Source organism: Corvus moneduloides, chromosome 5, assembly GCF_009650955.1.
Source record: "Corvus moneduloides isolate bCorMon1 chromosome 5, bCorMon1.pri, whole genome shotgun sequence".
Lineage (NCBI taxonomy): Eukaryota > Metazoa > Chordata > Aves > Passeriformes > Corvidae > Corvus > Corvus moneduloides.
Window position 1 is genome coordinate 3,327,459 of NC_045480.1, and position 23,798 is coordinate 3,351,256.

The window sequence follows — 23,798 nt, forward strand, 5'->3', positions numbered from 1 at the left end:
AGGTACATCCCACGAAGTGAGCTGTGGAATTTCCTGTGTGACAGTGGGGAAAACATGAGGAAGTGGGGTGGACAACCCACTTCTGCTCTGGCAGCACGAGTGAGTGAATTGAAGGAGCGCAAGTCTCAGAAAGGAGGATCTACCAAAAAGGAAGTAGCTCCAGTTGCCTGTAGCCAAATTGCCGGAAATGATGGAAAAGACGACGGCATGTCCAATTCCCATGAAGGAACCTCTAAGATACAGGCCCAGGGAAAGAAGGATAACCAGGCATAGAGGGGCCCTGCCTCTAGCCAGGTAGAGGTCAGGGAAAACCGTGTTTTTTGGACTGTGTGGATTCGTTGGCCTGGTACATCAGAACCACAAAAATATGATGCCTTGGTCGACACTGGTGCGCAGTGTACAATAATTCCATCGCAGCATGTGGGGGTAGAATCTGTTTCTATTTCTGGTGTAACAGGTGGATCACAAAATTTGACCTTGGTGGAAGCTGAGGTGAGCCTGACTGGAAATGAGTGGAAGAGACATCTCATTGTGACTGGCCCAGAGGCCCCGTGCATTTTGGGCATAGACTTTCTCCGGAACGGGTATTTTAGAGACCCAAAGGGACTCAGGTGGGCTTTTGGAATAGCTGCTGTGGAGGCAGAGGGCATTAAGCAATTGAACGCTTTGCCTGGGCTATCAGAGAACCCGTCTGCAGTCGGCCTTCTGAAGGTGGAAGAACAAAGAGTACCAATTGCTACCTCGACAGTGCATCGCCGACAGTACCGGACAACTCGAGATGCTGTGATTCCCATCCACAAGATGATCCGTGAGCTGGAGACCCAAGGGGTGGTCAGCAAGACCCACTCACCCTTCAACAGCCCCATCTGGCCTGTGCGCAAGTCTGACGGGGAATGGAGATTGACTGTGGACTATCGTGCCCTGAATGAAGTGACTCCACCGCTGAGCGCTGCTGTGCCGGACATGTTGGAGCTCCAGTATGAGCTGGAGTCCAAAGCAGCGAAGTGGTACGCCACTATTGACATTGCCAATGCATTTTTCTCCATTCCTCTGGCAGCAGAGTGCAGGCCTCAGTTTGCCTTCACCTGGAGGGGCGTGCAGTACACCTGGAACCGACTGCCCCAGGGGTGGAAGCACAGCCCTACCATCTGCCATGGACTGATCCAGACTGCACTAGAAAAGGGTGAGGCTCCAGAACATTTGCAGTACATTGATGACATCATTGTGTGGGGGAACACTGCAACAGAAGTGTTTGAGAAAGGAGAGAAAGTTATCCGGATTCTCCTGGAAGCTGGTTTCGCCATTAAGAAGAGCAAAGTCAAGGGACCTGCCCGAGAGATCCAGTTCCTGGGAGTGAAATGGCAAGATGGACGGCGTCAGATTCCCACTGAGGTCATCAATAAGATCACAGTAATGTCTCCACCAACCAACAAGAAGGAAACACAAGCTTTCCTAGGCGCTATAGGTTTCTGGAGGATGCACATTCCCGAGTACAGCCAGATTGTGAGTCCTCTTTACCTGGTTACCCGCAAGAAGAACGATTTCCATTGGGGCCCTGAACAGCAACAAGCTTTTGCCCAGATCAAGCAGGAAATCGCTCATGCGGTAGCCCTTGGCCCAGTTAGGACAGGACCCAAAGTGAAGAACGTGCTCTATTCTGCAGCCGGAAGCCATGGCCTGTCCTGGAGCCTCTGGCAGAAGGTGCCTGGTGAGACTCGAGGTCGACCACTGGGATTCTGGAGCCGAAGCTACAGAGGGTCTGAGGCCAACTACACCCCAACAGAAAAGGAGATCTTGGCAGCCTATGAAGGAATCCAAGCCGTCTCAGAGGTAATTGGCACTGAGGCACAACTCCTCCTGGCACCACGACTACCGGTGCTGGGGTGGATGTTCAAAGCAGAGGTTCCCTCTACCCACCATGCCACCAATGCCACATGGAGCAAATGGATTGCTCTCATCACACAGCGCGCCCGAATCGGAAAACTGAATCGCCCTGGGATTTTGGAAATAATTACCAACTGGCCTGAAGGTGAAAACTTTGGTCTTGCTGATGAAGAACAAGTGACACGCGCTGAAGAAGCTCCACCGTACAACCAACTGCCATCAGAAGACACACGCTACGCTCTTTTCACCGATGGTTCTTGTCGCATCGTAGGGATGAAACGAAAGTGGAAAGCAGCCGTATGGAGCCCCACACGACGGGTTGCAGAAGCTACTGAAGGAGAAGGTGGATCAAGCCAACTCGCTGAACTCAAAGCTGTTCAACTAGCCCTGGACATTGCTGAAAGGGAGAAGTGGCCAAAGCTCTACCTCTACACTGATTCATGGATGGTAGCCAATGCTCTGTGGGGATGGTTAGAAAAGTGGGAAAAAGCTAATTGGCAGCGTAGGGGAAAACCAATCTGGGCTGCTGCAGAGTGGAAAAACATCGCTGCCCGAGTAAGAAAGCTGGTTGTGAGAGTCCACCATGTAGATGCTCACGTCCCCAAGAGTAGGGCTAATGAGGAGCACCAAAACAACAAGCAGGTAGATCAGGCTGCAAAGATAGAAGTGTCACAGGTAGACTTGGACTGGAAACACAAGGGAGAGTTGTTCCTAGCTCGATGGGCCCATGATGCCTCAGGCCATCAGGGCAGAGATGCCACCTATAAGTGGGCACGAGACCGAGGGGTGGATCTAACCATGGACAGTATCTCCCAGGTTATCCATGACTGTGAGACATGCGCTGCGATCAAGCAGGCCAAGCGGGTGAAGCCCCTGTGGTATGGTGGGCGATGGTCCAAATACAAGTATGGAGAGGCCTGGCAGATTGATTACATCACACTGCCTCAAACCCGCCAAGGCAAGCGCTATGTGCTCACAATGGTAGAAGCCACCACTGGATGGCTGGAGACCTACCCTGTGCCTCACGCTACTGCCCGGAACACCATCCTGGGCCTTGAAAAGCAAGTCCTTTGGAGGCATGGCACCCCTGAGAGAATCGAGTCTGACAATGGGACTCATTTTAAGAATAGCCTTATTAATACCTGGGCTAGAGAACATGGCATAGAGTGGGTGTACCACATCCCTTACCATGCACCAGCTGCAGGCAAAGTGGAACGGTGCAATGGATTGTTGAAAACCACTTTGAAGGCACTGGGTGGGGGAACTTTCAAAAATTGGGAACAGAATCTAGCAAAGGCCACCTGGTTAGTTAACACCCGAGGTTCTACCAATAGAGCTGGTCCAGCCCAATCTGAATCCCTGCATACAACAGATGGAGATAAGGTCCCAGTAGTGCATGTCAGAGGTCTGTTAGGAAAGACTGTGTGGATAAATTCTGCCCCGAGTACAGACAAACCCATCCGTGGGGTTGTCTTTGCTCAGGGACCTGGTTGCACATGGTGGGTAATGCAGAAAGATGGCACAACACGTTGTGTACCACAGGGAGATCTGATTGTTATGTGAAAACCACCTGTAGTGTGAAATGCCAGTATACCCCTGCTTGCTGATTGTCACTGTCACTGTTTGTACATAGCTATATATATATATTTACATATGTATTAATGTGTGTGGAGAATTAGAATATCTTAGTTTGGGCATTGAGCCAACAATATGGGATAAGGGGTGGAATGTCTTGGGGTGACCTTATGATGTGTATCCCATATCGCTGCCTATGCCCAGAAATTAATTATTGGCCTTTCTATGCCTCTGAACTGAGCCTGAGAGGGGGAAGAAAAAACTGAGCAAAACTTTCTCAAAGCAGTTTGAAACTTGTTCAAGGTCACATAAAGATAGCAGGTTTTTTTTTCCAGCTGGGGCAGGGGGGAGCGAGGAAGCACCCGGCTGGCAGTTTTTTTTCCAGTCAGCTTTTGGCCAGTTTTGTTCCAGTTCCTTGTTCTCTGGAGAGAGGCTGAGAGCTGAACTTTTCCTTCTCTGGAATTTCGGATTTTCTCCCTTTTCTACTGGACTGCCTGATTGCTGTAACATCAGAGCACATCGGGAGGACTTTCCACCGGGCACAGAGGGCCTGGCCCTGGGCCAAGCCCCAGCTCCGAGGAGACCAAAGGGAGGACTCGAACACTTTCCCAGGTTTTTCCTCTACAGCGAAAGATTTTACCATTTAACATTATTTTCCTTTCCCGTGTGCTTGTTAAATAAATAGTTTTATCTTCTTCACTTTCCTTCGAGGAAAATTTATTTTTTTTCCCGAACCTGGTGGGGGGAGGGGTGGTTGTGCCTTCTCTCAGAGTATATATACATTTCTAAATTTGGCCAAACCGGAACAGCCTCTCTGTGGAGAAAGGGCACGACTACAAAATAGGGAAGCAGAGCTTCCAGTAATTATCCCTCAAAACCTCACAGACTTCGAACGGTCTGCTGGAACTCCTTCGTCAGCAAAAGTCAGGACAAGTAATAAATTAGATAATAATGAATTGTACTCAGTTCTCTTAGTGTGTTTTGCAGACCCGAGGGTCTTAGTGACACAGGGTCAAATGACATAGTTGTGTCACCCAGTGAGCAAATATTTGGTTCATGCATTTGCTTTCTTGTTTTGTGTCTGGTGATAAAGTGTGGAGAATTCTCAAAAAGATCCCTTTGCTGTGGCCAAAACAATAGGTAGCAGAACAATTCCAAATATGAAAATCGTATTAAGGCTTCTTTGGTTTCAGCTAAACGAGTTGTTCCTCTTGACTCATAGTAACCTAGTAAGATATAAATAATATTTTTTTAATCTGTATTTCTCTCCAAATCTCAGTTGTGCATTTGGCTTCAAATGATGAAAATTATTTTGTTTTGTGTGGTGGTGTTTTATTTTTTTAATTGACATGGATGTGTCTTCACTTCATTATTTTCATCGGGATGACATTAGGCAATATTTGCCGCATAATTAAAATTTTACACATTTATCATAATTTTTATTTTTGTAATTGGAACTCTTCTGAAGTCAGACATTTCACTTGTTCTTTATTCACTGCATAAATGGCTATTCAAACCCATATACATTCTGGAATTTATTTTGATCTTTGGTTTTAAAAAGCCGCAGTCGTGAATTCTTTGATGTTTATCGAATTCCTTGCCTAATTGCAAACCTCATTTCTGAGTTTCTTCTCTAATTTGAGCATTAGAAATGAACGTCAGCAGCCTTTTACAGGAGAAATACAAAGGACAAATTGCATTTTAGCAGCAGGGTGTAGCAGCAGCTTGTGATATTAATTTGTGTTGTGTACAACAGGCAGGGAACATTTGGGTGAGCAATTGAAAAGAAAATGCTATCTGCAAGATATGTCACAAAACATGATGTCAGATTTCCTGAGGAGCCTGGGAGAAATATCTCACCAACATCAAAGTGCCAGATTTCTAAATGCCTTGGCCCATGGGAACAAACATTCAAAACTGCAAGTAAAGCATCTGCAATCTTGTTTCTACATGGCTAAGAATAAAATGGCCATTATTTGTGCCCCGTGATGCCTGTGGGGTGAAATGTGCTGGTTGTGTAACTGCCCTGGCTTTCCTGCTGCTCTAACAATGCATCCCCATGTCAAATTGCTGGCATTTATGGATTTCCTGCAAGCCCTGGGGAAATATACCACAACTTAAGAAGCAGGAAAGTGAAAGAATGTCCAAAGTAACCGGCTAATGATTAGGTCCAAAGGAGTTACCACAATAATTTCCTTCATAATTGGGCGAAGCGATGCAGGCTCATGAAAGAGCAGCTCAGTGGTGCAGTGTTCATTTATATATATAGTGTTCATATACATATATATATATATATATATATGTCATATATATATGACAGTTTTCTGTCTAAAGTGATCCCCAAAATCATGCAAAAAAAGAAAAATAATATATATGTTTAACCCCCCACTCAAAAAAAAAAAAAAAAAAAAAAAAAAAAAAAAAAAAAAAATCTGCCCTCTTCTAGGAGGTAGAAATAGAAAATCAAATTCAAGAGATCTGGTAGTAGAAGTAAAAAGTAAAAATGCAAAGGGATTTTAAATGATAATTTAGTTTATCTCTTATCCTCAGGGATCTGCTAGGTGGAAATTATTCTTAACAGCTTGTCTTATCTCTGTGCATATTGAAAACAATTTTTTGCCTTTGTACTTTCCTCTGGTGTGTCTGAAAGCCTGGCCACAGCCTCACCTGCTGTTGTTTTCTCTAGGCTCAATCACTGCAGTTTCTTCATTTTTCCCTTTCCTGGTTCCAGATGTGGTGTTCAAGTCATGGAATCACAGAACAGTTTAGGTTGGAAGGGGCCTTAAAGACCATCCTGTTCCAACCCTGTCCATGGGCAGGGACACCTTCCACTATCCCAGGATGCTCCAAGCCCTGTCCAGCCTGGCCTTGGACACTGCCAGGGATGGGGCAGCTGCAGCTTCCCCGGGCAATAAAATCCCAATATATTAACATATCACTATTAGTATATTACTATGTATATATAAAATATTAGCATTTTACAGCTCAGGATAAGGTTTATCCTTCTCCAGAAATGTGATTTTTTTGTTTGAGTTTTCTTTAATGGTTTTCACTTTGAAGATCAATAAATCTGTTTTCAGTGGATTTGCTGTCAAACCAATTCCTTATTTGGTGTTTATAAAGCAGATTACCACAGTCTAAATGTAAAAAGCTGCATTTGTTTGTTGTAAATAACACCATAGTTCTCATCTTCATTAAGAATACTCAGAATTCTACTTATCTTCCCCAGTACTACAAAATTTTTGGTTGTCTATGACCCTAAAATCACACTGTTATTAATCAGGGTTACTGAGTACATGTAACAGCACCAAACTCAAGAGTTCCAGTGCCATATGGTTCTGTCTGAACTGAACCTTTAACAATCTGAGGACAGTTTCCAGCTCTTTTTGAACTCTCCATAGAGCATTTAGACCCTCTGTACACTCTGCTAATGCTTTCATGTCTTACCTAACAAGGATGTTCTATAGGATAACACAAAAAAACCCTCCATAAAAGTAAAGATTTGACATCAACAGCTTTTCCCCTTAAGATTATTATTGTATCTTGAAAGGAAAATAGATTGGCCTGAACCATTTCTTGTTATTGGATAGGTTCCTGTTAGCTCCTAAACTCCTGGTTTCCTCAGTGTCTGCCATGTGTCTATCCTGTGGATGATGACCATTCCTTAGTGCAGAACTTGGAGGGTTTAAAGAAGATATTCAATATGCCTTGGGGTTTGGGTGGGGTTTTTTTGTTTGTTTGTGTGGTGTTTGTTGTTTTGTGGAGTTTTTGTTGGGTTTGGTTTGGGTTTTTTTTTGTTTGGGAGTTTTATTCATTCCCATTTCCATTCTACAAAATAATCATGACCTGTTTGGGACTTACTAAAACCAGTTCTCTCCATAAAGGTAGTTAAACAATATAAAGTTATATGGAGCTTTTAACACCTCCCACCACAGCCACCTGTGTTCTATGTCCGGTTTAGTTACCTCTTGCCTTATCTAGCTTGGCCTTTCTGCTCTTTGCAGGTTTTATCAGTGTATCTGACCAAGGCTAATTATTTTAGTGAAGGCTGAAGAAAAAAAGACATTAAACATTGTGACCTCTTGGCACTGACTGTTGACAATTCCCACTTTATGTTGAAGCACGATGGAAACTTCCCTTGTTTTTCACTAGTGACTTATGAACCTTAGAGCTGCCAAGAACAGATTTTTGTGGCTCTGGTTAGTTTTTCCTTATATTTTATATCAGCTTTTCTGATTTTCCTTTTCTGATTCAGTTGTCCAATTGGAGAAACCAAAGACTTTATTCTAGCAACACATTAATTTTTAGCTTCAATACATTTAACTAAAGGCATGTGTTAAAGTCATTTTGGAAAAGAAACATTTGCTAGAATCATAAAATATCCCAAGTTGAAAGGGACCCACAAAGATCATCGAGTCCTGGCCCTGCCCAGCCACCCCAACAATCCCACCCTGGGCATCCCTGGAAATGCTGTCCAAATGTTCCTGGAGCTCTGGCAGCCTCGGGGCCGTGCCCATTCCCTGGGGAGCCTGGGCAGTGCCCAGCCCCTCTGGGGGGGTAGAACCTTTCCCTGATATCCGACACAGCTTCCCCTGACACAGCTCCAGCCATTCCCTTGGGTCCTGGCACTGTCACAGAGAGAAGGATTACAAAACAGATTTTGGTGCTTTTTGGACATCTCTAGCATTTGACCTGGGGGCCTCTGGCTTCTGAACTTCCTCCATTTAAGGAGAGAGCATGTTTTTGTTGGTTATTTTGAGTGGCTGAAATTCTGATCATGTTTGTAACATTCTGTGCCTTAAGCATTCAATAAGTACTTTTCTAACTGAATAAATATGAAAGGCATCAAGATGCAAATTCATCTTTCCCTCTTCTAATCCCAAACTGCAATATGGTGCTTTCAAGTTCTGCATTGAGATTTCTTCCCATCCTGCTCTTCTCTTTCACAATCTTTTCTTTAATTAGACTACTTTTTTTAAAAACAGAAAAGAAATTAAATGACACGTGGAAATGTTGTTTTGTCACATTAATTTCACAGATGGTGGAGGCTCTTTCAACGAATGCAAGTATAAACATTAATCCGTTCTTCTTCCTTCTGCTAAGTAAGACCTATACTGATGGAAAGCCAGTCATATTGGGATAAATATTTACAGTGCACATACAGACAGGCTTGTACATTGGGATAAAGTCATTATTTTTTCCTCCTCCATCATCTTAAATATTAATTATTGGTTATTGCATGGGTCATGGCATTCATGGGGTTTCATTCCTAAACTGCATGTTTTTCTACCCAAGTCATAAAATCATAGAATCACAGAAAGTTTGGGCTGAAAGGAACCTTAAAGATCATCTTGTTCCAACCCTCAAGTCATCCAGCATAATTAGGCTTCAGTTTATTCTTTGGGGAAAGGGGGATGAAACTTAATTCTTAGGGAAATGTGGCACAGCTTTGGTAATTCTAACTGGCATGGTGCTATAAATTTGTGTAATTCAGAGCAATTTTTCAAAGAAACCCTGGGATAATTTATTAAGCATCAGTTAGAGCCTAGGGTAAGTTTCCAGTGTCATCCACAGTCCCAACAAAGAAAACTTCCTACATTTTCTTCACTATATTTTTGCACTCAGAAGAGCAGATATTTCCTTTACGCTGGTTTTTTTTTTGTTTTCTTTATGCAAATCACAGGCCTGGCTTGGTCCTGCTTGCACTGTCTGCGATGCAAAACTATCCCTTCCCTTTTCCACACACACAGAGACACCCACAAATCTGCTCACCAGAAATCCTTGGCAAGCTCCACCAGCACACAGAACAAGTCATCTGAAATGAATTTCTATAGTGGCTTACATAAATTGTGAAGGTCTTGAACCAGAAGAAAAAGAAATAAAGGCAGAAAGAAAGCACAAAATAAGGAAGGAGGGAAAAGGAAAGAAACCTGTGTCATTTAAAGGATTTTAATCTCTCAATGAACTTCTACTTGTTTCCAAGCACTCCAAAATTAGGCATTTCTTCACAAAATTCTGTTTATTTTAAATATTTTTATAGCATTCAAAAATGAGAGTTAGGTATTTGATTTTCAGAATGAAGGCTCTAATAGACTGGATTCCTTTCAGCTTTGCTAGCAAGCCTAAGGAATCCCCAATTCACCTACGCATTCTAGATCCATATAAAAAACCCTTCCCAGCTGTGCATGACACATACAAAGTGGAAAATCTGGAATAGGGATGCAAGGCCTATCTCAGCTCCTGTGTCATTCTCCTGTCTCCCAGTGAAATCCCACTGTCTGTGTTGGGTACAGTCATGCAGGCTGCACTGGGGATGGAGAGCTGCAGTTGGAAACACAACCATTGTGGGAAAGAATTTAGGGCATTATGGAATGGCTTTAGACAAAACCCAGCCCCCCTTTTGTTGGCTAAAATGTGAGAAAACCTACATCCTCCAACTCCAGGCTAAGGGAAGGTTCATTTTGCACAGCACAACCCGACAGGGGCAGGAGTGGTATTAATGATGTAGAACAAGACCAGCCTGTCATTTCTGCTGGAAATGGTAAGAAAACAATTCCCTGTAACCATTGCAAAAACAGTGCTGGGGCAACTGGAGGAAAAACAAGAGGAAAGTCTGGTTTGTCAGGCTGGTCTCCTCCACTGCTGTGATTGATAATTTACAACAGGAGTCCATTGCTATGTGGGAAGAAATAATGTCAACTCCAATCCCATTCAACTCTTTGAAGGTTTTTTGCTCTTATGATATTGGGGTTAAGCTACAAGCTGTAATTTCAGAGGGCTGGTTCTAGCTCTAAGTAAAGTAAACAGCTGCATAACAGGGAGCATGGATCTATCAGGTTTGGATTCTCCAGTGCCTCGGAAAACCTGTTGGATGCTCGTCCCTCTGATGAGGAACAGGTCTGTGGGGAATGAGCTACTGTGGGTGGAAGGCCCCTGCAGAAATTATCCTCCACATTATTTTAGGGTTCTCCCATCAGCTACTTTATCCACCTTTGTCTTGACTTTTAGGGGGAACGCTCCTGGGAGCAGCAATACTCAGCGCTATACTGGCCTGGGGAAAAGTGGAACAAGCACTTTTCTTCAGCCTTTGCTTGCCAAACTTTTCCCCTTTTCCAAATGGGAAGTAACATTTTATACATGAAAAACAAAACTCATGATGTCATAAACTTAGTCAAGAAATGAGGTAGAACTTAAGATAAATTCTTTATGCAGAGGGTGGGGAGGCCCCGGCACAGGTTGCCCAGAGAAGCTGTGGCTGCCCCTGGATCCCTGGAAGTGTCCAAGGCCAGGTTGGATGGGGCCTGGAGCAACCTGGGCTAGTGGAAGGTGTCCCTGCCCATGGACAGGGTTGGAGCTGGATGGTCTTTAATGTCTTTTCCAATCCAAACCATTGGTGATTCTATGAGCGGGATAACGTTTGAGGTGTCTCTCAGATGATTTTTTCCAATGACTTTTTCATAGAATACTGTGGATACAATATTGCTGCTAGCAAGAATTTTTCTTGCTTCTTTCTAAGGCCGTGGGATACTTTTCTCTCTCATGAAGAGATTAGCAGAAGTTCTATAAACTCTGAACACCTGCAACTTTGTAGAACTATGCTTATGGTACAGTAGAAAAATATTTTGGCAATGGATATTTAGGATTTCTAGCCAATCCACCCAGGGGGTGGCTGATCCTTTGTCCAATTAGACTATGGAGAAAAAAGTCTATAAAAGAGTTGTAAAATAATTAAATAAATCAATCTTGCTGCACAATTCCTGCCTGTTGGATCTCTCTCCTCCTCCATATGGCTGTGGGATAAAGTAATAGAATACTGTCTTGCAACAGCAGAATTTATATGTAGGTAGGATTGAAAAAAACCCCAGTTTCTGTTGTGATTCAGGACAGCCAGGAACGCACACTGATAAGAAGTAAAATAAAGAGAAAACTAAATGGGCTTTTAGGAAAAAGTAAAAGGCAACATGGAGCCCAATTATTTCCAAATACTATCAGGATTGTTACTGAGGACATTTCGAAGCAGAGTTTCTTAAACATGACAAGACCTCAGCAGAGGTCTTGATGGGGTCAGGCAATAGCAGTTTTTCAGCCGCAACATATTCAAGCACATACCTGAAAGGATTTTGACAAGAACTCAGAGAAGTCAGGAAAGTTTCAAAAGTTCATCTTTTAACCCTACTAAAGATGAGGTTGTTTTCCTCTTCTCTGTGTCTCTGTCTTCCCTCCCCTCTTCCCCTACACAAATATCTTTGCACAAGGCTGCTTTCTTTATGTTCCCCTTTGTTCAGGAACCATCAAGACCTGATCCAAGGTCTGTTGAAATGAATGAGAATACCTTGACTTCAGGATGTTCCTCTTTATCATTTGGATGAACACAGGCAGCTGTACCAGCCCTTGAGAGCAGAGTCAATTGCAGGATACTGGCAGCACACGGATCTCGTGCAGAACTTGGCGGAGAAGCGCCCAAACTTTGTGAGGCAGATTGTCACTGAGAAATCACAGATGAATCCACTCAAAACAGAATTTTGAAGTGCTTTCTTCTCTTTAAAGATGTGTCTTATGCTGATCTGGAGAAAACAGGAGTATTTCTGAGAGGGCTGCTCTGAACGATGTGCTTAAAAACTGTATTGGCCTAATTCTGGGGCTCAAAATAGGACCCAGATGAATCCATAAAATTGCAGTCCTAGGGGTGAAGTTAAATGGGATAAAATGTGCACAGCTCCCAAACCTCATTACTTCCTCCATATGTTTTCCTTAGATGTCCCAGATACCAATTTGACACTGCTGAGAGCCTTCACTTTGAGGTTTGGGTAACAAAAGGCTGAGAAGGGAAATATGAAGACTTCTTTAAAACTGAGAGAAATGTGAGGCAGGTTAATATAATGTCCTGATTCCTATATCAAACAGTGTTTCAGCTTTCTGATGTTGCTAAGACAGAAGAGGTGGAAACAGTGAACTAAAAAGCAGAATAATTTTCTCATAAAACACAAAGATTTAATGAAAACTGAGTAATATAATTTATAGGAATGAGTCACTGAGTTGTAAGAATTTATAAAGGAAAATATTACCAAGTACCATAATTTTTTTTTTTTAAATCTTCTTAACAAAATTATTAATATTTTGGGAAACAGAACTCCACAATTACCAAGCTGACATAAAAACTGTAGGAAAAAGCTTCTCGTAGGAAAATCTGGGAAGCTCCCACATTAATCATAGAATCACAGAATGTTTTGGGTTGGAAGGGACCTCAAACATCATCTGGATTCCACCCCATGCCATGCACAGGGATGCCACCCACAAGATCAATTAATAACTGGATTAATAACAACAGCCACATTTAAATAAATGTTTGTGTATTAAAGAACCTTTCCTGGCTGCATGGTTATCTTTTCCTTGCAGAACCCCTTTGGGAAGAGGCTGTCACGTTAGATGGAGAGCAACTGGCACTTGGGTATAAAAGGTGTTTCATGACATTTTATGAGCCATGTCTCAGATTTCCACTGGAATTTAATAGCCAGGTACTTTAAACTAAACTGCAATAAAAAGCAATGTGCATTTTGTGTCTACAGCTGGCAATTAAACTTGAGGTCAAGCTCACCTGACAGATTTTTGAAGGTGGGGAATGAAAAAGAGAAACAGCACATAAAAGCCCAGCTGCAGTATGCATTTTGTGCTTTAACATGATGCACCTGCCCAGTTTAACATAAAAAAACTACTTAGTTTGACTAAAATTTGAAGTCTAATCCACAAAAAAAAAAGGGCAGGCTCTTGTGCCTGCATCTATATTAAAAAAAACGAGTTTAAAACTCCAGAATTTTGACTAAGAAAAGACTAAAGTTTCTATGCTCAGGCCAAAGATGATGAGAAGTTCTCAGGTTTTGGATCAGCAATGTTCTTACCCCAAATTATCTCTCCTTCAGCTTACGTCAAAGTCTTTAACTGCTGCAGGAGCAATTCTGGGAAACAGCCACACTAATGGGAGGCTTCCATATGTGCACACCTGAAAGCATCTGAAAACACTCCTTTTTCCTTTCCCACCAGGCCTGTTTAGAGACAAGTGGCATTTTAGCTGTCTTTTCTAACAGCCTCTTTGTGTCAAAGTTTTCAGGCACATTGCATTTTGTCTTTATTGGTCTAAAAAAAGAAAATAAAAGTAGTTTTGTGGCACTCAGTGAAGAAGCAATCGAGGTGTTGGAGATTCCTGGATTTAGTTTTCTCGGCAAGCTCAGGGAGGGAATGAAGAGCTGTGATCTAATTTCTGAGCTGAATGAATGCTGGGCCCTCATTCACAAACACAACCAAAAAAATCCCATTTTTGCCCATTTTCTCAAAGTCTTGAAGACTCTCCAAGCATGATTATTTCATGCAATATGTCAAATATATTCAGACAGTAATAAATAAGGGTCACAATGAAAGATAGTTTTTCACTCTGTCTCTCATGGGAAAATCCACCAGACTGCATTCCTTATTAGTGGATAGGGAATTTCATAACTCAGATTTGTGAACTCTCCTCCATATATTTAAGAAATAAGTCTATAAACCTTTACATTGATTATAGATTGCAACTAGAGTGGGGGAAAAAGTAGAGTCTTGCTTTAATAGGTATATCAAAACTTCACATGCTAGATAGGACTTAACCCTAATATTTGTAATATATACTATACTGAGGTTTGTTTTGTAGGACAACTGACTTTCTAAACTTGCTTTAGGTCATATAATGCATTTCCCCACTATATTTATTAATTCCCAAACTGTTAAGGGAAGAGGAATCTCTTCTTCCCTTCTCAGAAGTTCTAACCAAATGTAGTTGGTAGAATTAGGACCTACAGAACTAAAAGCTCCCCATCTTCAGTTAATCAGAATTTTGTAGGCACTGACCTTGAGCAAAGACCACACAAGGATCTTCCTGATTTTTTTAGCCAACTCTGAAAAAATTCTACAGTTTGTTCCTGCATGGATTCAACGAGTATTTCTCATATGCTAATACACAGTGTCTTATAAAATCTCAATATCCCATTTTATATGCTAATCTTGCTTAATTAGAAATTATGAATCCTGTCTGGCTCTAACATTATTTGAGGGAGGTTAAAGATCAGCTTTTCTAAAGATTAGTGATGGATTATAAACCACCAAGATGGACGAGCCCTCTCAAACCACCCTTTACCCCTCTGCCCAAGATAGGAGATATTGGCAGTACAATCCAAAAAAGGCAAAAGCCCAGGAAAGGATCTCTCAGCAAGCACTGATGTGGTCTCTGATGGAGGGCAAATGTACCATGTTCAAGGTGGAGAGACTCTAAATGATATTTCCTCAGACACAAGAAACAATCTCTGCCTTAGCTTGAGGTCTGACGTACTCAGGAGATTCCTTGAAGAGCAGATAAAAGCTGGACAAAGGAAAACCTTTCTGCCTGAGCCTGAACACAACACTTACACCTAGAAAGAAACCCAGGGAATATTTGGTGGTGGTGCTAAACTGACACTTGGACTTGATGATCCCAAAGGTCTTTTCAACCGTAATGATTCCATGATTCCATGATTCTATGACTCCATGTGGTAAAATTCTGTCTAGAGAGTCCTACCAGAGAGAAGAGATTTGACTCCTGTTTTGAAGATGGCTGTGCATATGTTTCACCCTTAAAGTGCTTCATCTTCCCATGAGGCTTCCACAAAACAGGAATAAATGATGGTCTTTTCGTTTTTCCCCCCTGTTTCACACAGCAAGTGTTTGTCCCGTTTTATTGGTGGCATTTAGAAATGCAAATCTATCCATTTTTGGGGTAGATTTTCCCCATGTTTTCCAATGGAAAATGAACATAACACACCACAAACCTTGGGGAGGAATGAGAGCAGCGTTTCAAAGTTGTGCCAAAACCTGCTTTTGTAGGAAAAAGATAAAAGTATGAGAAGGATTATTTCTTTATGATTAACAAGTGAACAAAAGCCTATATTTATAGAAAGTGTTAAAAATGCAGTAGCTATTGCCATGAAAAACACGAGTGGTTTACTTCTGCCATCCCATGTTAGTTCCTTCCCCGTGATCTGCCTCCTCATGACTTAAATTACCTGTTTCTTGTCTCCCACCTACAACTCTTTTCTCCTGCAGTCTTTTGGGGCCTCCTGGCACTAGAAAGTCTTCAAAGAGGCAGCTTCTTAGCAGTTTATCTGCTCCACTCAGTATTCCAACATTAAGGAAGACGAGGGATGTAAGAAGCCACAGCTGAGTTTATTTTATCTTAATGATGCAGCCTGAAGCCTCAGCCCTGCAGAGCTGGTGCCCCTGAGGCTGACAGCAAACACCAAGCAGAAGCCTATTGTTTGCTGAATGTATCCATCAGAAGATTATTGCGCTTGGCCAAGTTGCTTCACTTTCTCTCTTTGCTGAAAGTATAAGCTCAGGAATCCTCTGCTCCACTCAAGAGGCGTTTTGTGTTTAGTTAAACAAACATTCATGTAATAGCAGGATTAGTTCTGGAGGAGGATGTTGCTCAGATGGATGAGCGATGCTCTGGAGCAGTGGCATTTGTTACCAGACATGTTTCCATTGTGGATTCTTTTTTTTTTTTTTTTAGTGGTCATGGCCCACTTTCCCATTCATATTCCATAGCCCACTTGAAACTGCATGTCATACAAAGAGGGGTCTGAGCCCCACTGCACTCTGTCACCACATTCCCTCTCAGGTCAATACTGTGCTGAGAGGAAAAATCAATATCTTACTCCCCTGATCTACAGCAGAACAGAGACAAATTTCTTTTCCCTATCCCTTGTATTCTACCGAGCTCCTTATTGATCTGAATTCCCAGTGCCTGTCCACTTATTTCACATGCTTTGTTCAGAAGCTGTGCTTTCAAGAAAAGTCCTTTCTTGTGCTAACCTCTGATAAAATGATAAAAACAACATAGATGGAGGGAAAAAAACTGGCTTGAAACTGGGTGCAGTGCTGGGTCTGGGATCTTTGGATTAAATTGAGGCCATTATCATGGAGTCCAGCTGGGTGTATCCCTGCTGTGCAATATCCAGGACAGCAATATGAGGATGGTGAGAGCACAGCCATGCTGGTGAGCCAGTCTGCCTCAGCTCATTTACCTGGTGACTCTTGGAGAGCTTTTCACACTGACTGCAGTGTAATGAACTTATGTAGTTTATAGAGAGTTGCCTTAGGTATTTTTGAATCCACTCTTCTCAGGCTAAGAGGTAGGAACAAGTTGTATCCTGGCAGAGAAATTCCCTACTCTCACCTTTCCAGTTCTCATCTCATTCGTCCACCAGCAATCCTGCAGCTGGGGAGGTTGATGCTGGCACATCCCAAAGACGGATGAGAAGTGGTTTGATGGGGCAGGTACTGCTTTTATTTCCTGATCCCCCTTTCCCTAATGTGTGCAATAGTTTGGTGAGTGGGGCCTGAGGTGGACTTGATGAGCTGTGGTGTCTGCAGCAACTTCCTTCCCACTTCCAGCAGAAAGAGGTCTTAGGCAGCTTTTGAAGAACACGGCAAGACAGGAAAGCAGTTCCCAGGAGATGTTGGTGGAGGTGTGTAGGGGCTAGAGGTGAGGAACAGATGACTTCTGAACCTGGAGATGAGGTAGGCTGGGCTACAAATTTCCAGATGTGCAGAAAGAGTGGCAGTGCTCCTGGAAACCAGAGGTGGGACTGTTCCATTGGGCAGGGCCAGCTTGAATATTATAGGAATATCATAGTCACAGTAATGCTAAATGTACATGAGCTTTACTTCATTCTGCTTTGGTTACTTCCCCAAATTCAAGTGGTGGTCAGCCAGCAAATGTGAGGTGGAAGAATGTCAATACAGACAGAGATTGGTTTGCTTGAACACTGAAGTTGTTGAAATTGGGACACACAATAGGTGGTTTTATTGTCACAGATAAAGCTGGAGCTGCACAAAAACCTGCAGCTGTTCTCATCTACTGACCAGAGCAGTGTCCATCCCCTGTGCTGGGCACTGCTGAGGCCATACCTTAAATCCTGCGGTCAGCTTTGGGTCCCTCGTGACAAGACGGACATTGAAGGGCTGGAGAGTGTCCAGAGAAGGGAATGGAGATGGGGAAGGGGCTGGAGCACCAGGAGTGGCTGAAGGAGGTGGGAAAGGGGCTGAGCCTGGAGCAAAGGAGGCTCAGGGGGGACCCTGTGGCTCTGCACAACTCTCTGACAGGAGGGGGCAGTCGGGTGGGGATCAGGCTCTGCTCCCGGGGAACAGGGACAGGACAACATAAAACAGCCTCAAACTGTGTCAGGAAAGTTTAGAATGGATATTTGGGAAAATTTCTTTGTAGGAAGGATTGTCAAGCACCAGAACAGAGTGCCCAGGGCAGTGGTGGAGTCTCCATCCCTGGAGGGATTTAAAACCATGTAAAATGTGTCACTTGAGGGCACAGTTTAGTGGTGGCCTTGGCAGTGCTGAGTCAGACTTGAACTTGCAGATCTTCTTCAGCTCAAAAAATTCTATGATTCTGTGATTTTATTTGATGATGCTAAACCTTTGCCTTTTTTTGTTTTCCTGGTGACAAAATCACAGCATCACAGAACAGGTTGGATTGAGCAAGACCTCTGTGTGTTGAGTGATCCACCCTCTGCTCCCCCTTTTAAATATAAGCACAGCATATTCCTACCACCTTTCCTTGTTTTTTTCTATTCTCCACCATGTTCACCACTCTTCCTTGCATTGGAGAGCCCAAAACAGGGCACAGCACTCACAAGTGCCAAACACAAGGCATAATCCTAGAAAACTGTTTCAATTATGTGGGAACAAGACAAGAATTCCTTCTGTCCTTGGTCGAAATCACTTTCCCAGCAGATTAATACATGAAGAGTATTAACACATCAAGAGTATTAATACATTTAGAACTGTTATGGCTCTGCTCAGCTCTTGTTTTAATGAAAAAATGAGAAGCAGCAGCTCCAACACCCAAAGTCAGCAGGGAAACGAAGAGCAGCATTAACACAAGCTCATCTCTGGAGTAAAAAAGTGCTCCAGCCCAAGTGTGTACAATATGGGAAGCAGGAACTCCCTGGAAGTAAAATGATATTGATAATCAAGGGACTGAATTATATTAAATCAGTCTCACAGGTAACAGATGCAGAGTTGCAGCAGATTTTGGATCCAAAATTGTCACAAAAATTTGCCAAATGCCTGACAGCCTTTGCCAAGTCCACACCAGTGACACCAGTAATTCTCAACAAGTGGGAAACATCCATTGTCAGGAAATGCATGGAATACAGCAAACATTTATGCAAAGAACGAGCAGCTTTCACAGTGACTGTGGCAATACTTTGCTTTTCTATATGGAGATCCTGAAATCCTTTAAACATATTGATAAATAAAATTTCAAATGGGCAAGTCAGAAACAACATTGTTTTGATTTCATACTGGAGATGCTAAAGCACAAAGGCGTTAAATATTTGCCAATATTTAGGGACAAGCTGGAAATAGATTACAAATGTCCCAACATCAAGGTAAGGTTTTATGTCCCAGCATAATTTTTATTTTCAGTGCCTTTATGTACAGAATGATATAAGGCTTTATTTTGATTAAAAATTCTCTTAAATTAAATGGTTGTGGATAAATACAGGGTGTTTTTATGGACTTCTCAGGCAATACCTTTCAAACATTTTTGTTTCACTTTGCACTGCACAAATTGTTTTTCCTTATTCAGTACATAAAATGTTTGTGAATTATTCAGTGGAATTTTTTATTCTTCATTAACCGTGCTTGGGACTGGGCTTTCTGCATTTCAGCTAATGTTTCAAAGTGAATTGCCTCAAACTGGGCAGTGAAAGCCATATTGAAGCAGATAACACAGCATTACAATTTGAAAATGTTGGCTTTAAGAACCATATAAACCTGCTTCTCAGTTTCCAATTTATAGACACCCTTCCAAATCAGATTCTCTTTGATTTGCAGGGATTAAGAGTAAAAGCTCTTCTGGAAAACATCTTTCACCTTTCCAATATCATATTTTCCCCTTGGAATGCTGTTGAAATTCCAAATGCTTTGTAGGGATTAGAGTGAAATCAATGATCTATATAAGACAAAGGATGACTTTATTTTTTAAGTATTTATGAATAGTAATAAATCATTGAACTGAATCACACAATGTATTAATGTTCATTTCTAGAGTTTCTCACTCTTATATTTGGTTTTTTGGTTGATACCAGAAATATAAATTACATTGGACAGTAATGCATTATATGTTCCCTCTGCAGCTGTCACATATCCAGAGGTGCTCCATGGAAGAAACTTTGGGATTAGACAACCATCTCCCTATCAGTAGGTGCCCATCCATCTCCAGTGACCTCATGAATCCTGGTGTTGACTTTGGCACTAAATTTTGCAACAACACCACCCCTTGATGAAAGTTCCAGTGAGCTGTGGTTAGCCAGGAGCAGCTGAGTCCCACATGAATTTATAGAATCACAGAACTGTTCAGGTTGGAAAAGCCAGATCTTGGACTCTGCTTATCTTTCCACAGACTATGGAATCCACCCCAGGGCACCAGCCTTGCTTTTCAAGTTGCCAAATGTCTCCAGTGGCTCAGGTGATTGGAAATATCCTCTGCACTCCAGGGTGAGCACAGTGATTAGAAATTTCGTTTCCCCTCTGGAAATGAAGCTTCCTCCTGAAGAAAGTGCAGGCAACTGTGCAGTGGACTGAGTTCTGAAAAATGGAAAAAAGCATAACAACATGAATTCAATGAGTTTGGCATTGAAATCAGACTGACCGCTGCTTTCACAGTAAGGTGACTTGTACTGGATGCCTGTCATGTCTGAATGCAGCCATAATAAAAAATTCAATTTAAAAAAAATCAAAAAATCCCTATTTTGACATTTTAAGTGTCTGCTAAATGCTGCAGTGGTGGTAATGAAGCTAATTACTGTTGCAAACAGTCAGGAGTCAATGGCTCTCACTGCAAAATCAAAATCTTGGTTCCAGAGAATTTACATCCATTGATTTGTCACGGGGGAAGGAGGTGCTGCCATGAAGAGTAGTGTTGGTATTTTTCCTTACACTGAAGAACTTCCCTTGGAAATCCCAGGCTCAGCTCTAAGGTTGGTGCAGATTATTTGGGGTTCTGAATACATATTTAATCTGCCTCATATGCTCAGGCTAAAGCTGACAGGCTGCAGGCAGAGAAGTAATTTCATTTGCCCAGGACTATCCTGAATAAATTAGAAAGTCAGACTGGGCCTTGTTGATTGCAAGAAGGTCCCAGTAATAAACCCTCATGCCCATGCTCAGCCCCGCTGCAATCAGAGATTTCACTTGTGTGAATTACACTGCATTGCAGGTCACAGCTCAAATTTAATTAAATCCTGATAAAATCGATTTGCAGTTCTTCTACTGCTTAAGTCGAGAAGAGAAAACTACTGAGACAGGCACCCAGCTGGAAAAAGTTCTCAAGTAGAAAATTACAACTGCATTTTTAAATGCTCTTCTGATTTGGGATGCAGGAAAGGTTGATGGGCTGATCCCAGGCTGTGCAGCACGGAGTTCTGCTGTCAGCAGTGGGATTTTGTTCCCTTCTGCCAGCTGAGGTCTACCCTTTCCTTCCATGGATCAAGCAGAATTGGGTTTTTTAGGAAATCAGCACTGGCTACAGACTTTAATCCCAGCACCAAACCTCCCCCTGTCTGCTATATTAAAATTCAACACAAGTTGTGGTGACTCAATGTTGTTTCTGTCTCCAGTGGCAATGTGACATCCTCTGGGACATCCAAGAATTATCTTGCTGGCATACAGCACCCACCATTTACATTACAGGAAAAGTCTTGTGACCACAACTGGGATTTGAAAGGACAATGTTTAATTTCAAGGGGAACTGGACAGCATTTCAAAATAAGGCTCTCAGCACAGCTGGGACGTAGGAGATGTTAAAAAGCAAGTTCTCCCTGGTTTCTGGAGCAGGGGACAGGCGCTCAGGGGATCCAGCTGGAACAGCAGCTGGCTGGGTGACCTGGGACATTTGAATTCCTGGTCTTGTTCCAGTCTGGTTTCAGAAGGAGACCAACTGGATGTCATGGAGCAAGAACCATGGGTATTGTCAGCTCCAGTGGCAGAGAACACCCAAGCTGTCATTTAGTGATAGATGAGCATCCCAGGGAGATCCTTCCTAACCAGCCTGCAGCTGGAAGTGATCCATCTCCTACAAGTGATGCATCCCTTCTGTAACACCTTGTCTGAGCTTATTTTCCTTTTTATTCATTACCCAGCTCTTTGGTCTGCTCTCCCTGGTCCCCACTCAGGCAGAGATCATCCTCTCCTTCCCGAAGGAGACTGCTTAGCATGTGCTTCGCGAATCCCGGTTCCCGGCGCCTCGTCTCCCACCTGGAATGCTGATGAAGAGCTCAGCGGTGCCTCTGACGCAGGTGCCCTCCAAACAGCAGGTACAAATCAATGAGTGCGCATCGGAGCGGCAGCTCCCCAGCCTCAGATGTTTCCATGACAGCCAAAGCGTCTCTGGACATGCTTCTACCACCCTCTTGTGTTGGCTCACTGTAAGAACAGGATTTGTTGGGTTTTACACTTGTTCTTCATTTTGATGATGTCCCAGTTGGTACCTGATGCCGATCTTCCTCCTGGACACCGTTCACAGAGCACAAAGGACTGGAAAAGAGGATAAGCCCCTTGTGAGGATGGGGTTTCTCAGTTATTTTGTTGCAGGCGGAGGTTTGATCAGTAAGTGCAGCAAAACAATGCTTTTTTAAAAAATTTTTCATTTCAGTAGCCTGCATTAACATTATGGTCCTTGACAAAAATGATTCGAGTCACAAAAAAATACACGACCTAGAAAGAAATATCCATTAGAATATGCAAGCCATAAAAGTATTTATTTAACAGTACTCTGTAAATTATGCACAAGGTATAATTCACAACCCCTTCTCCTGGCACTTCACTGACAGGCTCTCCAAGTTGTGATGGAAGGTGTTTCATGGGATCTAAAGAGCTTTTCCAGTTCTCCTCACTTCTTCTGTGTTGGGCAGGTTGCCCAAGTCCCTCTCTTGCATTGGTTTGCACTTTTCCTGGGCAAGGAGGAGATCTTTCAAATAATTATCGATCCTGATACTGCCAGCATAATTTCTTCTTATTGATTTTTTCTTTTTAACTCCAGTTCTTGCAGGCTGGGGCTTTCTAGGGCCATCCAAAAGACTGACAGGTTTGAAAGAGCAAAGTTGAATATACCCTTTCCTTCTCTGTCATCTTAAATGAAATTTTAAGCTCACCTTCACAGGGCTTTACAAATGATGGCAGATTTTTTTCCTGCATTGCCTGCACTGAAATCCCCAGGTCTATAAAATGACCAGGAGAAGATCAGTCTGTGTTTGCTTTGCTGTGGACGTGAATGGCAGATGGTGAAATTACAGGCGGAAGGGAGGACAAGGAAAGAGCTCACACATATTTTTAAGGCAGATTGTTGAAATCCACAGTTTCCCTGCACTGTGACAACGGTGATGTTATAATGATGAAGCCTCTGCACCTCCTGTTATAGATTGGACCCCATTAGAACTAATTCCATTTTGAAATTTTCCAATGGGGAAAGCAGGAAATGGGAAAACACTGGTAAAAACGCCCTTAGTTCCAATCTGTGCTGCTGTGGTGTCACAAAAATATTTTCCCACCTCCTCAGCCCCAGGCTCTTGCTCAAAGTGCTCTGGGGGTGTCAGGACTGGGGTGTGAATCTGGGGGTTTAGCAGGAAAGACCCTTGCACATTTTGTTTATAGAGAACTAAGAAAACTGCTGGTTGCATCGAGATGAAAAAGCAAATTGTGGGACTGAAATATCGGTGTGGGCATTTTTCTGGGGCCTGTCAGCTAAAAAGGGCATTTTCAGCTGGCAGAGAGCTTGGTGCAGAACTCTGAATTCCATCCACACACATCTACACACATACAAGTAAAAAGCTAGGTGGTAAAAATTCAGATAAAATGAATATCCCGTGGCATAGCTGTTGCTGCTGTTGCTGTGGTAACCAAGCATGACAATGTGTCAGACAAGTTAATTTTAGAGAAAGTAAACTGTTTTTTAAAACTGTTGGAGAAACAGATGGATTTTGTCTTAAAATGGACTCTGAAATGTTTGCTCTTTGGAAATGCTTAGAGGCAGACCAAATAAATACACATTCATGTCCCAATAGCTTGCTGAAATGGAAAGGCTTTCCAGATGTTTTGGGACCATCTTTATTAAATACGTCTCACTTGCTAAAGTATTTTCCTGCACCTCCCTGAACTGATGTGTAGGCCAGTTGAGAAGAAGATTTGATTTATTTTTTCTGTATTTCTGCTGGGTTGCTTGGCCTCCATTCTCTTTGTGAGAGCTTCAAAACTCCCCATTTCTC

At 42.6% G+C, this 23,798-nt stretch overlaps 1 long non-coding RNA gene across 1 annotated transcript; it reads right to left on the minus strand.

Moving 5' to 3' along the window:
* Positions 1 to 19,490: 19,490 nt before the first annotated feature.
* On the minus strand, positions 19,491 to 21,983 carry LOC116444262. Its single transcript, XR_004240257.1, has 2 exons — positions 21,793 to 21,983; positions 19,491 to 20,124 (listed from the first exon to the last, which is right to left on the minus strand). It is a non-coding gene; the product is annotated as an uncharacterized LOC116444262 (long non-coding RNA).
* Positions 21,984 to 23,798: the final 1,815 nt, after the last annotated feature.